Below are 13,043 nucleotides of genomic sequence, written 5' to 3'. Positions count from 1 at the left end.
TGCTGAACGGCTTACATCAGACAATTTTTTGTGTTCTGAAGTGAAAATGACTTCAACAGCGGCAGAATGCACTTCCACTGGAGAATTATTGGAAGTATATAGTGGTTTGCCAGCCTTATGGAGTCTATAAACGAAACAAGTATAGTAATCAGCAGAAGAAAACACAGTAATATGATCAGTTTTTGTCGAAATATGGATAATACACAGAGAAACTGGTAAGCAATTGTAAAGAAATTACAGTCATTGCAGACACATTACTGAAAGAATTTAAAAGAATTATGAGTGTATTAAAAAGCAGAGGTAGCGGAGATGCTCTAGTGGAGCCAACAGTTCAGTACTATGATGCTATGGCTTTTTGTAAAGCCAAGAAATTCATCTAGGCTTCTCCTTTTCCTTACATGAGTGCAAAGCCAGTCCAAGAGCTGCTGTCAATGTCTGCCATTATTTGTTTGTCCCAAATTTAACACTAATGTTGCATAATAGTAACTCGCTGTCTAGAGACAACCAGCAAAATCTACATCTACATTTATATTCCACAAGCCACCCAACGGCGTGTGGCCGAGGGCACTTTACGTGCCACTCTCATTACCTCCCTTTCCTGTTCCAGTCGCGTATGGTTCGCGGGAAGAACGACTGCCGGAAAGCCTCCGTGCGCGCTCGAATCTCTCTAATTTTACATTCGTGATCTCCTCGGAAGGTATAAGTAGGGGGAAGCAATATATTCGATGGCTCATCCAGAAACGCAACCTCTCGAAACCGGGACAGCAAGCTACACCGCTATAGAGAGCGCCTCTTCCGCAGAGTCTGCCACTTGAGTTTGCTAAACATCTCAGTAACGTTATCATGCTTACCAAATAACCCTGTGGCGAAACGCGCCTCTCTTCTTTGGATCTTCTCTATCTCCTCTGTCAACCCAACCTGGTACGGATCCCACACTGATGAGCAATACTCAAGTATAGGTCGAACGAGTGTTTTGTAAGCCACCTCCTTTGTTGATGGACTACATTTTCTAAGGCCGGTATTACACTATCAAATTTCTTTGTCAAATATCTTTGTCAAAAATCTTTGTCAAAGGTATTTGATGGTGTAATAGTAATTTTGTCAAATGTCGTCCAATATTTGATCAAATCTAGGGCCTCGCTGTAGATTTGATCAAAGAAATCGCTTGTCTTCTGTTCACTGCAATGTGACATGTTACCACATGGAGCGCTAGCATCGCTGCAGCGTTCTGTCGTCTGTAGTGTTTTTATAAACATTGCCTGCAAATACAATTGGGTGTACCGACAACTACAAAATTAATAGAGATGTATGAAGCTGATGAGGCGCTTTACAACGTGAAGCACCCTCAATACAAAAATAGATTAAGAAGATTGGAGACCTGACCTTCCTAGCCTAACCTAACCTAACCTAACATAACCCTCTCCTGTAGCAAGGAATCGGAGTGTCACAGTGAGCCTGTTTTCTGAAGACGCAGCAGTTCTTAAGTGAATATTGTGCTTTGTGATATGAGGATACAATTCACTGAGCACATACAGAAATGTATGCTCATCCATTCTTAAATAATTGATGTACGACTTGATGTCTTCCACTGTAAGCTCACGTAACAAGTTTTGTTGAATGCTTTTATCGTGTCGTTGTAAAACCCACGGCTTCACCCAGATTAGATTAGTTTTTCGTTCCATAGATCCGTGCTGAGGAGATCCTCGTGGATGTGGAACATATCAATTCTTTTTAAAGCTGAAATAACAATAGTAAAAGTACGAATAAATACATGATTTGTTTCTATTAAAAATTTCGTCCATGGAGTAGAAGGAGTTGGCCACTAGTAAGTCTTTCAGACTCCTTTTAAACTGATCTTTATTTGTAACAAAATTTTTTATGTTTGCTGGCATATTATTGAAGATGAGTGTTCCTGAGTAGTGGACCCCTTTCTGAATTAAAGTAAGTGCTTTTAAGTCCTTGTGCAGATCATTTTTGTTCCTGGTGTTGTATGTATGAACTGAGTTGTTTGTTGGAAAAAAAGATATATTACTTAGGACAAATTTCATTAAGGAGTAAATATACCGAGAGGCAGTAGTTAGTATACCCAGTTCTTTGAAGAGGTTTCTGCAGGACGTCTGTGAATTTACTCCACAAATAATACGTATTACATGCTTTGGGACTCTGAAACTTTTGTTTGACTTGAAGATTTACCCCAAAATATTATACCATATGACATTACGGAATGAAAGTAGGCAAAGTGTGCAAGCTTTTCCATTTTTATGTTGCCTATGTCTGCTAACACTCGAACTGCAAATACAGATTTGTTAAGGCGTTTCTGCAGTTCTGTGGTGTGCTCCTCCCAACTGAATTTATTATCAAGTTGTAATCCCAGGAATTTAAGACTGTCAACCTCGTATGTATTGTTCCTTTTTTTTCCCCCACTTCTTTTCCGCATGTGCAGACAATGCAATTGTGGTACGTGCAACTGCTGCGGTTAAAAACAAGTTGTTGTCAGCCATCTTGAACTTTGACGAAAAATTTGATGACAGTGTAATACCCCTTCTAGCGCTATGTCAAAGATCTATGTCAAATATATTTGACGGAATATTTGATCACATCTTTGATCAAATCTTTGACAAAGAAATTTGATAGTGTAATACCGGCCTAAGGACTCTCCCGATGAATCTCAACCTGGCACCCGCCCTACCAACAATTAATTTCATATGATCATTCCACTTCAAACCATTCCGCATGCATACTCCCAGATATTTTACAGAAGTAACTGCTACCAGTGTTTGTTCTGCTATCATATAATCTTACAATAAATGTGTTCGCAATTCATTACATTTCTCTATGTTAAGGGTCAGTTGCAGTCCCTGGACCAAGTGCCTATCTGCTGCAGATCTTCCTGCATTTCGCTGCAATTTTCTAATGCTGCAACTTCTCTGTATACTACAGCATCATCTGCGAAAAGCCACATGGAACTTCCAACACTATCTACTAGGTCATTTATATGTATTGTGAAAAGCAATGGTCCCATAACACTCCCCTGTGGCACGCCAGAGGTTACTTTAACGTCCGTAGAAGTCTCTCCATAGAGAACAACATGCTGTGTTCTGTTTGCTAAAAACTCTTCAATCCAGTCTCACAGCTGGTCTGATATTCCGTAGGCTCTTACTTTGTTTATCAGGCGACAGTGCGGAACTGTATCGAACGCCTTTCGGAAGTCAAGGAAAATGGCATCTACCTGGGAGCCTGTATCTGATATTTTATAAAGCGAGTTGGGTCTCACACGATCGCTGTTTCCGGAATCCATGTTGATTCCTAGAGAGTAGATTCTGGGTTTCCAAAATTACATGATACACGAGCAAAAAACATGTTCTACAATTCTACAACAGATCGATGTCAGAGATATAGGTCTATAGTTTTGCGCATCTGCTCGACGACCCTTCTTGAAGACTGGGACTATCTGTGCTCTTTTCCAATCATTTGGAACCTTCCGTTCCTCTAGAGACTTGCGGTACATGGCTGTTAGAAGGGGGCAAGTTCTTTCGCATACTCTGTGTGGAATCGAACTGGTACCTGTCAGGTCCAGTGGACTTTCCTCTGTTGAGTGATTTCAGTTGCTTTTCTATTCCTTGGACACTTATTTCGATGTCAGCCATTTTTTCGTTCGTGTGAGGATTTAGAGAAGGAACTGCAGTGCAGTCTTCCTCTGTGAAACAGCTTTGGAAAAAGGTGTTTAGTATTTCAATGCCATCATCATCTCAGAGTGTCTGGATATGCTGTTTCGAGTCACTTACTGATTTAAAGTAAGACCAAAACTTCCTAGAATTTTCTGTCAAGTCGGTACATATAATTTTACTTTAGAATTCACTGAACGCTTCAAGCATAGTCCTCCTTACGCAAACTTTGACATTGTTTAGCTTCTGTTTGTCTGAGAGGTTTTGGCTGCGTTTCAACTTGCAGTGGAGCTCTCTAACTTTGTCGTTGAACCACGGTGGGTTTTTCCCGTCCGTCACAGTTTTACTCAGCACGTACCTGTCTAAAACGCATTTTACGATTGCCTTGAACTTTTTCCATAAACACTCAACATTGTCAGTGTCGGAACAGAAATTTTCGTTTTGATTTGTTACATAGTCTGAAATCTCCTCCCTTTTTTTATATTCCTATTTACTTCCATATTCAGGGATGCTGCAACGGCCTTATGATCACTGATTCCCTGTTCTGCGCTTACAGAGTCGAAAAGTTCAAGTCTGTTTGTTATCAGTAGGTCCAAGATGTTATCTCCATGAGCCGGTTCTCTGTTTAATTACCCGAGGTAATTTTCGGATAGTGCACTCAGTATAATGTCACTCGATGCTCTGTCCCTACCAGCCGTCCTAAACACCTGAGTGTCCCAGTCTATATCTAGTAAATTGAAATCTCCACCTAAGACTATAACATGCTGAGTAACTTTATGTGAAATGTATTCCAGATTTTCTCTCACTTGTTCTGCCACTAATGCTGCTGAGTCGGGAGGTTGGTAAAGGGAGCCAATTATTAACCTACCTCGGTTGTTGAGTGTACCCTCCACCCATAATAATTCTCAGGAACCATCTACTTCTACTTCGCTACAGGATAAACTACCACTGGTTGCATGCAATCTATCCTTTCTAAACACTGTCTGTGCCTTTGTAAAAATTTCGGCAGAATTTATCTCCGGCTTCAGCCAGCTTTCCGTACCTGTAACGATTTCAGCTTCGGTGCTTTCTATCAGCGCTTGAAGTTCTGGTACTTTACCAACGTAGCTTCGACAGTTTACAATTACAATACTGGGTTGCTGCTTGGTCCCCACATGTCCTTACTTTGCCCCACACCCTTTGAGGCTGTTGCCCTTTCTGTACTTGCCTGAGGCCATCTAAGGCCATCTAACCTAAAAAACCGCCCAGTCCACGCCACACAAGCCCTGCTACCCGCGTAGCCGCCTGCTGTGTGTAGTGAACTCCTGACCTATCCAGCAGAACCCGAAACCCCACCACCCTATGGCGCAAGTCGAGGAATCTGCAGCCCACACGGTCGCAGAACCGTCTCAGCCTCTGATTCAGACCCTCCATTCGGCTCTGTACCAAAGAAGCACAATATTATGGTCCAATGTTTTTGATAGTCTAGAGGCCACTTTATGTGAGTGCTGTTGAGACATTCATGTGTAAATAATTCATGCCTGTGGGAACCCCTGCTTAAAGGCATTTTACACTTGACAAAAATGTCATGTCATATCAAAAAATTCTACAAGGTTTATCAAATGTTGGCACTCACACAGGTCAACAATGGCACGAAATGTCACATCATGTTAAGGCATGTCACCATGAAGATTTCGCAAGAAGAAAGTTTTCACGATGATATTGGTAGGTGTTCTACAGCCAAAGTTTCTTTGATAATTTTTCTGACGTTTCACCAGGAGAAGTGGCTGGCATTGTGGAAGCTTCACCCTCCATTGCTGGTAGTGGACTGAAGTCGAGCTCGCGACCGCAGATTATATGTATCTGGCGCGCCAACGTCCAAGGACTTTTCTGCGGTCATATGCAGTGCGGTTCTGTTGCTACTTGCAACGGTCGTTTGCTGCAGCATGGGAATGCAGGATATGTTCACCTTGAGGCTTTCTTCTTTGTAATACGATAACCGGAGCGGGTGACGTGGTCAGGGTTATAGGGCACGGCTGAGTAGAAAAAGGTGGCTGTTTTTAGCAATCTTCCTCTTTGTTGTTGGTTCTTCCAATACATTTTCCGGTAGCTCAGCCCCACCACTCGTGTTGGGGTGGAGTCGTGCTGATGCACGCAGCCCGGGGAACGCGACGCCGCGCTCGGTCAGCGGCTGCGCAGGCGATAGGAGGTTAGCAGCACGGGGCCCGGCCTAGCCCGCCTCATGCAGATGCGGCAACTCGTGACGACGCCGGGAGTCGCCAGTGCAGCAGCGGGCAACGCCCTCCGCCTGCTGGTCCTCGGGGACGGTGTCACTGATGACGACGACGTAACAGCGACCGAACGCCCAGTCGGTCAAAACGAATGCCGACACCCACCTCTGATGCCCTTAAATAGTGCAGACTGCTGCTGAATCCACTGGTTACACGGCGCCGAGTTTATTAGAACGTTCTCAATGAGTTGGCTAACGCTACAGCGCCACACGCGGCTCGCGCCTGCGTAATTCTGCTAATGCTGCGTTCTGGTTGTTGATGGCGGCCGTGCACATACACAATACCGACGGTCGTTGCAAAACTCTGTCACCTGCGTAACGCGCCGGCCAGCCTTCTTTCGCCGTCTGCAGTGTGGCTGATGCATCACACACTGAAACACACTAAATCACAATTTCACACCATATTTTCTAAAAATAACCCCTTGTTCTCTACATCTTTCCTATTGACTCTATTCTCGTGTTTGCGTATTTCTATAGTTTGATAGCTCTTCTCTGCAGACAGAACTTCCAAGTTTGTGAATTTTACTATGTGATCAACCTCACATTGTGGGTGCTGTGCCACAGTCGATTTCTCCACCTGTTGCAACCTGCAATGCTGCATATATTCTGTGATGCTGGTGTTGATTGATTGCCCAGTCATTCCTACATAAAGTTTCCTGTATGTGCATAGTATGCGATATATTCCCAATATTGCAAGTATGTACCTTTTCTCCTTTTCCTATCTGACACACTCTTTGATCTTCTTTGCCGGATTAGAAATAGTCTTTACACTGTGTTTGCACAATATATGGCCATTTCTGTCCATCAATCTGGGAAAGTACACTTCGCCGAGTGTTTGACTCTGTTACACCACTTATAAAACTAGTGGAGTACCCATTGCTCCTCAAATCGCTTTCCAGGTGTTGCATCTTGCGCCTGAGGTGCTGTGGCTCACATATTAGTCTTGTTCGCACTATGAGTGTATGCCCCTTCTCTGTCTCTGTCACAGGGCATAACAAACCAATCTTGTGCAGACTATTAATACTTCATGCATATACTTCTAGCGAGTATCCAAGAGGAGTTGCTATATCAATAGCTATCTTCAATTGGCATCAGCACCTAGGGGTTGATTACAAATAACAGTGTTCATTATAATAACTCACATCTGGACTTTAATTTACATGATTCTGAAGCACTTTAGTAGAATTTCAACTTCAACGTTTTCCTTTCAACGATTTCTCATCACACATATGTTTACAAGCAGCTTAGATCACAAAAACATAACACATAGTTTTAATACCAAAGAAAACCACTTGTGTGGAATTTCTTGTAACAAAACATATGCTTCATGCGATGTGACAAATACAATTCCTGGCTAGGACCTCAGACAAGAACGATGCAACTCGCATGCAAGTACATGTATACATAAATTAACACTATTTTCCAAAATGTTCTAGAAGCTATTCCTGGAAATTTGAGTTATCATTAGCGCCTGTTTTATAAGCAGTAAACATCTACGTAAAAAATGCATCACTTTATGGATACAAAAATCTGAGATATAAAACAATAACAAATGTTATGTTATTTAGTTAAGAAAAGAAGTTTAACCATTTCAAAGTATACCATGTCTAAAGGTTTGTATATACTTAGCTTTTACATCAACATAAGTTGTTTCTGAAGAATTTAAGCATGTTTTTGAAGTATAAGGATGGTTCTTGATTTGGTGGCGAGATAGGTTTCATTTATCATTATGTAAACTAAATTTTGAAAGTAAGTGGCATTATTTGTGAGTGATATAAAACAAATAACAAATGACATTTTTAATAGACACAAAATTTCTTTCTGCAATGAAATCCAGAGGATCACCAAGTTTTGTACTGTAATTGTTTCACATAATAGTTTGCATAAATGTGTAATAATATCATGGACAAATTTGAAAAAGATGTAACTTCATAAATACTTCAGAGTATTGCATACTTATATGAACAGCATGAATTATGTACTGCCACGCAGGATTAGCCGAATGGTCTAAGGCGCTACAGTTGTGGACTGTGCAGCTAGTTCCTGCAGAGGTTCGAGTCCTCCCTCGGGCATGGGTGTGTGTGTTTGTCCTCAGGATAATTTAGGTTAAGTAGTGTGTAAGTTTAGGGACTGACGACCTTAGCATTTGAGTCCCCTAAGATTTCACAAACATTTGATCAATTACATACTGTATGTCTGAAATAAGAGTAAACACCACCGAAAACCGAGATAGAATCACAACTTTTGGTAAATGCAGTATTGTACTGAAAACTTTGGCTGATATAGAAACCCCATGGCATGAGCGTCTGGACGAAAATTTGGAAACATCAAAAATAAAACACATTACCACGCCTAATAAAGTGGAGGAAACACATTTGCGTTAAAAACAGCTTCCATTCGTCCGAGATGTATAAATGCAGCACCTGTATGGTTTTCAAGGGAATCTTACACCTTTGTTCCTGCAAAATAGTGTCAGTTCCAGGTGATGATGATAGAGGTGGACAGCAATCATGCACTCTTCTCTCTAAAGTAGGCCACAAAATCTCAATAATATTTATAGATCTGGTGGCTTTGGTGACTAGGAGAGATGCGACAATTCATCTTCATGCTCACGAAAATAAAGGAAATAAGGTATGTGAATGGGGGCCCTGTCGTCTTGGAACACAGCATCACCAATGGGGAACAAACATTGTGCCATGGGATAGACCTGATTAGCTGAAACTGTTGCATAATTCTTAACTGTAAGGTGATCTTGCAGAGTAACCGTGGGGCCATGGAATACTACGATATGGCTGCCCAAATCAAAGAATCTTCCGGCCAACTGACTCCCTTAGATTGTTACATAGTCTAAGTTTTATGGCTATGGCACCAAATTTTGCTACAGCCATTTGAATCACTGATTTATGGGTTTGGAATTCGAGTTCGCCCTGCAGTTCTCAGTTTATGGATCTATCCTTGTGTTGTTTCGGTACTGATGGGATTCGTATGAGTGACATTTAGTTCAGCGGTGACTTTTGCAGCCATTGTCCCATTGTTATATTTTTGTCAAAATCCTCTTCAGTGACCATCTGTCACGGTCATTAAACACAAACTTTCATCCACGTTGCCACCTAGCGTACGACGTTTTACTGCTTTCCCTGTTTATGGCATTAATCTTCGATACGGTGCTTCTTGAAACACCCAACACGTCGGCTACTTTGGTTATGGCACCAGCAATTTGGCTGGATTAGAATTCACTTACACCGAAACCTCCAGATGTCAGACACTCAGATCGGAACCAAAAGTTGTGTGTCGATAGATTATAAATCAAAACTACGATATAGTTCGTACTATGTGCTGTCGTCCAGCAAAACGGGCGTAAACGTTAATTAAAAGCAACACTAGAACTAAGGAGTACATCAAAAGCATAAGTGGGACTGCTTCCCTGGCTAAATTTGTTGTACTTTAGATTGTCGTACCAAAGATCTCGAGCTCAAATCCCAAGGTCGCCAATTTATTATACTGCATTACACATGGAAATGTTATATGGGACAATGTGTTTATGACATATAAAACGGCTGTTGGAGTTTGCAGCAATGTTCTTTTGGCACTCTGTTGTCGCTTCGTTTCTTCGAAAGCAGTAAATCTGTAGAGTACAGTGTACATTAGTAGTTACACAGAATATATGGTGATGACAGGAAAATAAAGAAATGCATCACATATCCGGAAATAATAATAATAGTTAATAATAAACAAAATAATTAAATCTATAATAAATACATAACGTTCAACTAACGAAGCGAAAGCGAACTGCCAAAAGCACACTGTTACAAACTCCGAAAAGTTCTTCCACATGCCAGAAAAATGTTTTCCCATAAAACAGTTTCACATGTAAACAGTTAAAGTTATTGTTAACGATGGGATTTGAATGTGGGACCTTTAGCAGACGACACACTCGCGTTCTGCAGTTTATTTACTCACAATAAGCTTTTCCTGTGATCTGTAGCTCTGGTCATCCTTTCAATTATCGTTTACGTATGTTCTACTGGACGACAGGACACAGCACGAACTAAATCGCTGCTTTGGTTCATTCTCTATCGACAAACACCGTTTTGTACAGATCTGAGTGTCTGACATCTGGAGGTTTGGGTGTTAGCGCCAATATAACACACTCATAAATACACAGAACACTGTTATGGCCACAACTGATACTTGCTAAATACTGGGATATTGCACAGTTGATGTTTATGATAAAATACATCAGTACAATCAGAAGGCTTGACTAGAATCTGTATTTATTCAGTATCTCTTGTGGCGTTTCCATATTTTTGTCCATTCCCTTAATACTTTCACATTAGAGAATAGATATTTTATTTTGAAAAACTCATTGAGAGTTTTAAGGTGAGATTGTTGCATAAAACAAGGAAGGAAACAGTGAAAGTGTTGCATCTCCAGTTACTTTCCCTCCCTCCCAGACTAAATATAGCTGCTAGAGATGATTACAAAAATTAATGGGTACATTTCTAGTTCAGTAGTGTAAAAAGTATTATGACTGGTTATTGTAAATGTTGTCAACTTATATGTGCCCCAGATACAATTATTAATAACTATTACATCTTAGAAACAGGATTTTTGTGTGCCCAAGGACTGCAAAAGTAGATTCACAAATAACTTTCAATAATACAGCAAATTACTTTCTTCAAGGCATCCATTGCTGGTGTAGTGAAGTAATCATTGTAAAGCACAAATACAGGAGAGATATCCAACTGATCAAGGAGAATTTGCAATTTGCCACGAAAACAAAGCAAACCAGTAAAAGAAAGATTAAGAAACCACTCAAAACACTGTAACCATTACTATAAGATGAATGAGCTCAGTTATTGGGTGTTGCTATTTGACATAAAACGGAATTCAGAATAATTAAAAAACAAAGAATCACCAAACCATATGAGTGTTTGTTTGCACAACTACTGACCACACTTACTAAGCATAAGATAGAGGAAAGGTTTCTGAAATACGTACACAAACGTCAAGGGGACCACACCCGGCCTATGTAGTCCATGTTAGTTTAGGTAAATATTCGACCCATTTCTGAAGAAAACTATTTGATGCAGGTCCTTAATATTTTTACTATATGTTACATGATGCTAATGGAGTCAACTGTACTAAAATTTACTTTATCCATATTATAGTTTTAAGAAATACTTTTTTAAATCATTAACAAAATATATTAAGATTTTTCTGCAGAAAATATTTTTTGTGGACTTCCTAATGGGGGAATATCAATGAATGTAGTACCAGGGGTTGCTTTTTATGTTATGCAGAGTCTCTGAAAACTTCATTCATTTATCTATGATAGTTTTTGACATAATGGGGCATATGTACTCAAAATTATAGTTTACAGGAAATTGACTTTAAAGAAAAAACATTTGAAATTTGTTACTTACAAATAATTAAAACTGTCCTGCTGCATATGATGGCCCTTCTTTGGCCTCTAGCAGGTCTTCCAGCTTCTTTTTCACCTTCCTGTATGTTTGTCTCACTTTCTTGGCCATAAACACACGTGCTAGGAAAATGCTCTTTAAATGTTGGAAAAAGATTTTTTCAGCAAAATCCTTTTCAGAGTACTTAAATAAAACCTTAATCTATCGAAATATGATGAAAACCGAAAATCGATTTTTTCGACCTGAACCACTGTGTGGTCCCCTTAAACAACACTTAATTATTATTCAGTAAAAAATCCAGCAATTGTAGTATGTAACAAATTTGGTAATCTAAGAATCTAGAAGTCAGATAATCGGAATATCTGAGTCTCTGAATATCTGATAACATGAATATCTGATAATAATACGATTGAATCTCCAAATCTCTTAGTGACTGAAACTTGGAGGATAGGCTAACATAAAATGGGCAAAATGAATATGGCGACCCTGACTTAAATAGTCTTCCAAGGAGGTTCTATACCTCACTAAGATAATTATATTCAGCTGCAGTATTACCTTAATTTTTCATCACTGGTCCAAAGTTTTCACGTATACTGGGTGAAAGGGTTAGTCTTACTATTGTGTATTAAAAATAAAAAAGGAGATGTCACACAGTCCCCCAGAAAGCTGAAGGCATGTGTTGGAAAGCCTTGCCTTCAGGCTTTCATATCTAAAACGTTTAGTAAGGTTTCATTTCTGAGAATTAAATAAAGTTTGTTTACTGGTTCAATTTAAAAAAAAAATCACATTCAGTTAATACATCATGCTGTCATTTGACAGTCCAAGTTTATCTGAATATCACAATTTATGTTTACCATTACATTTTCATTTATGTATGTTAAAATTTCAGGTTAAAATCTCTCCCTAAATCAACACAAGCTAATTATCTTCAGTCACTTTCACTTATGTTCACAATTACTGACAAACTAGTTGTGTAACGACTTGTCTACTGTCTTGAGGGAATATGTCAAAAAAATCTTAACTTGCAGTCGGGGCAACAACATTTAGCTCTTCCATTTGGGCAATGTCCAAGGAAAAGTTGAGCTTAAAACTTGGACAGAGCTACAACGTGTTCCCTCACGTTTGACGACAATGTTAATTTATATCACACTTATAGAAAATTATATTCAGCTGCAGTATTACCTTAATTTTTCATTCAGAAATTAGATTATTAACTGTCCAATAATAATGTGGCACAAACATTAATTTTGATTAATTTTTCAAATACGTGAGTTCAAATAATCCAGTTACTCCTATACAGTTGGTTATGGAACACTGAATTCATGAAATTTTAGCTGTATCATAATATGCAATATTCTGGTTGAGGAATGTCTTTCAATATACAATCAAAACTTCAAGCAATACAGGAAAATTGGTTTCATATTCATGACTTTATACAAATGAAAGTAGATTATCTTCTCCGATGGATAGACATGGAGGTTGTTGACCTAGCAGCAGAGGTGGCGATGGGATGCACAATGACCTCACTCTGAGATCAGCTGACTTGACAGTCAGCTGGCGCCCCTGCAGTTGTTGCCGTGTCGTAAGCTGCAAGTGCTGGTTCCATGAAATCTCTGTGTCAGGCAGCGCACCACCTCGCCCTGAATTTGACATGAAACCTAAACAGGCATTGAGCATCCACTTCCT

Source organism: Schistocerca serialis, chromosome 6, assembly GCF_023864345.2.
Source record: "Schistocerca serialis cubense isolate TAMUIC-IGC-003099 chromosome 6, iqSchSeri2.2, whole genome shotgun sequence".
In the NCBI taxonomy this organism is placed as follows: Eukaryota; Metazoa; Arthropoda; class Insecta; order Orthoptera; family Acrididae; genus Schistocerca; species Schistocerca serialis.
This window is presented reverse-complemented; position numbering follows the sequence as displayed.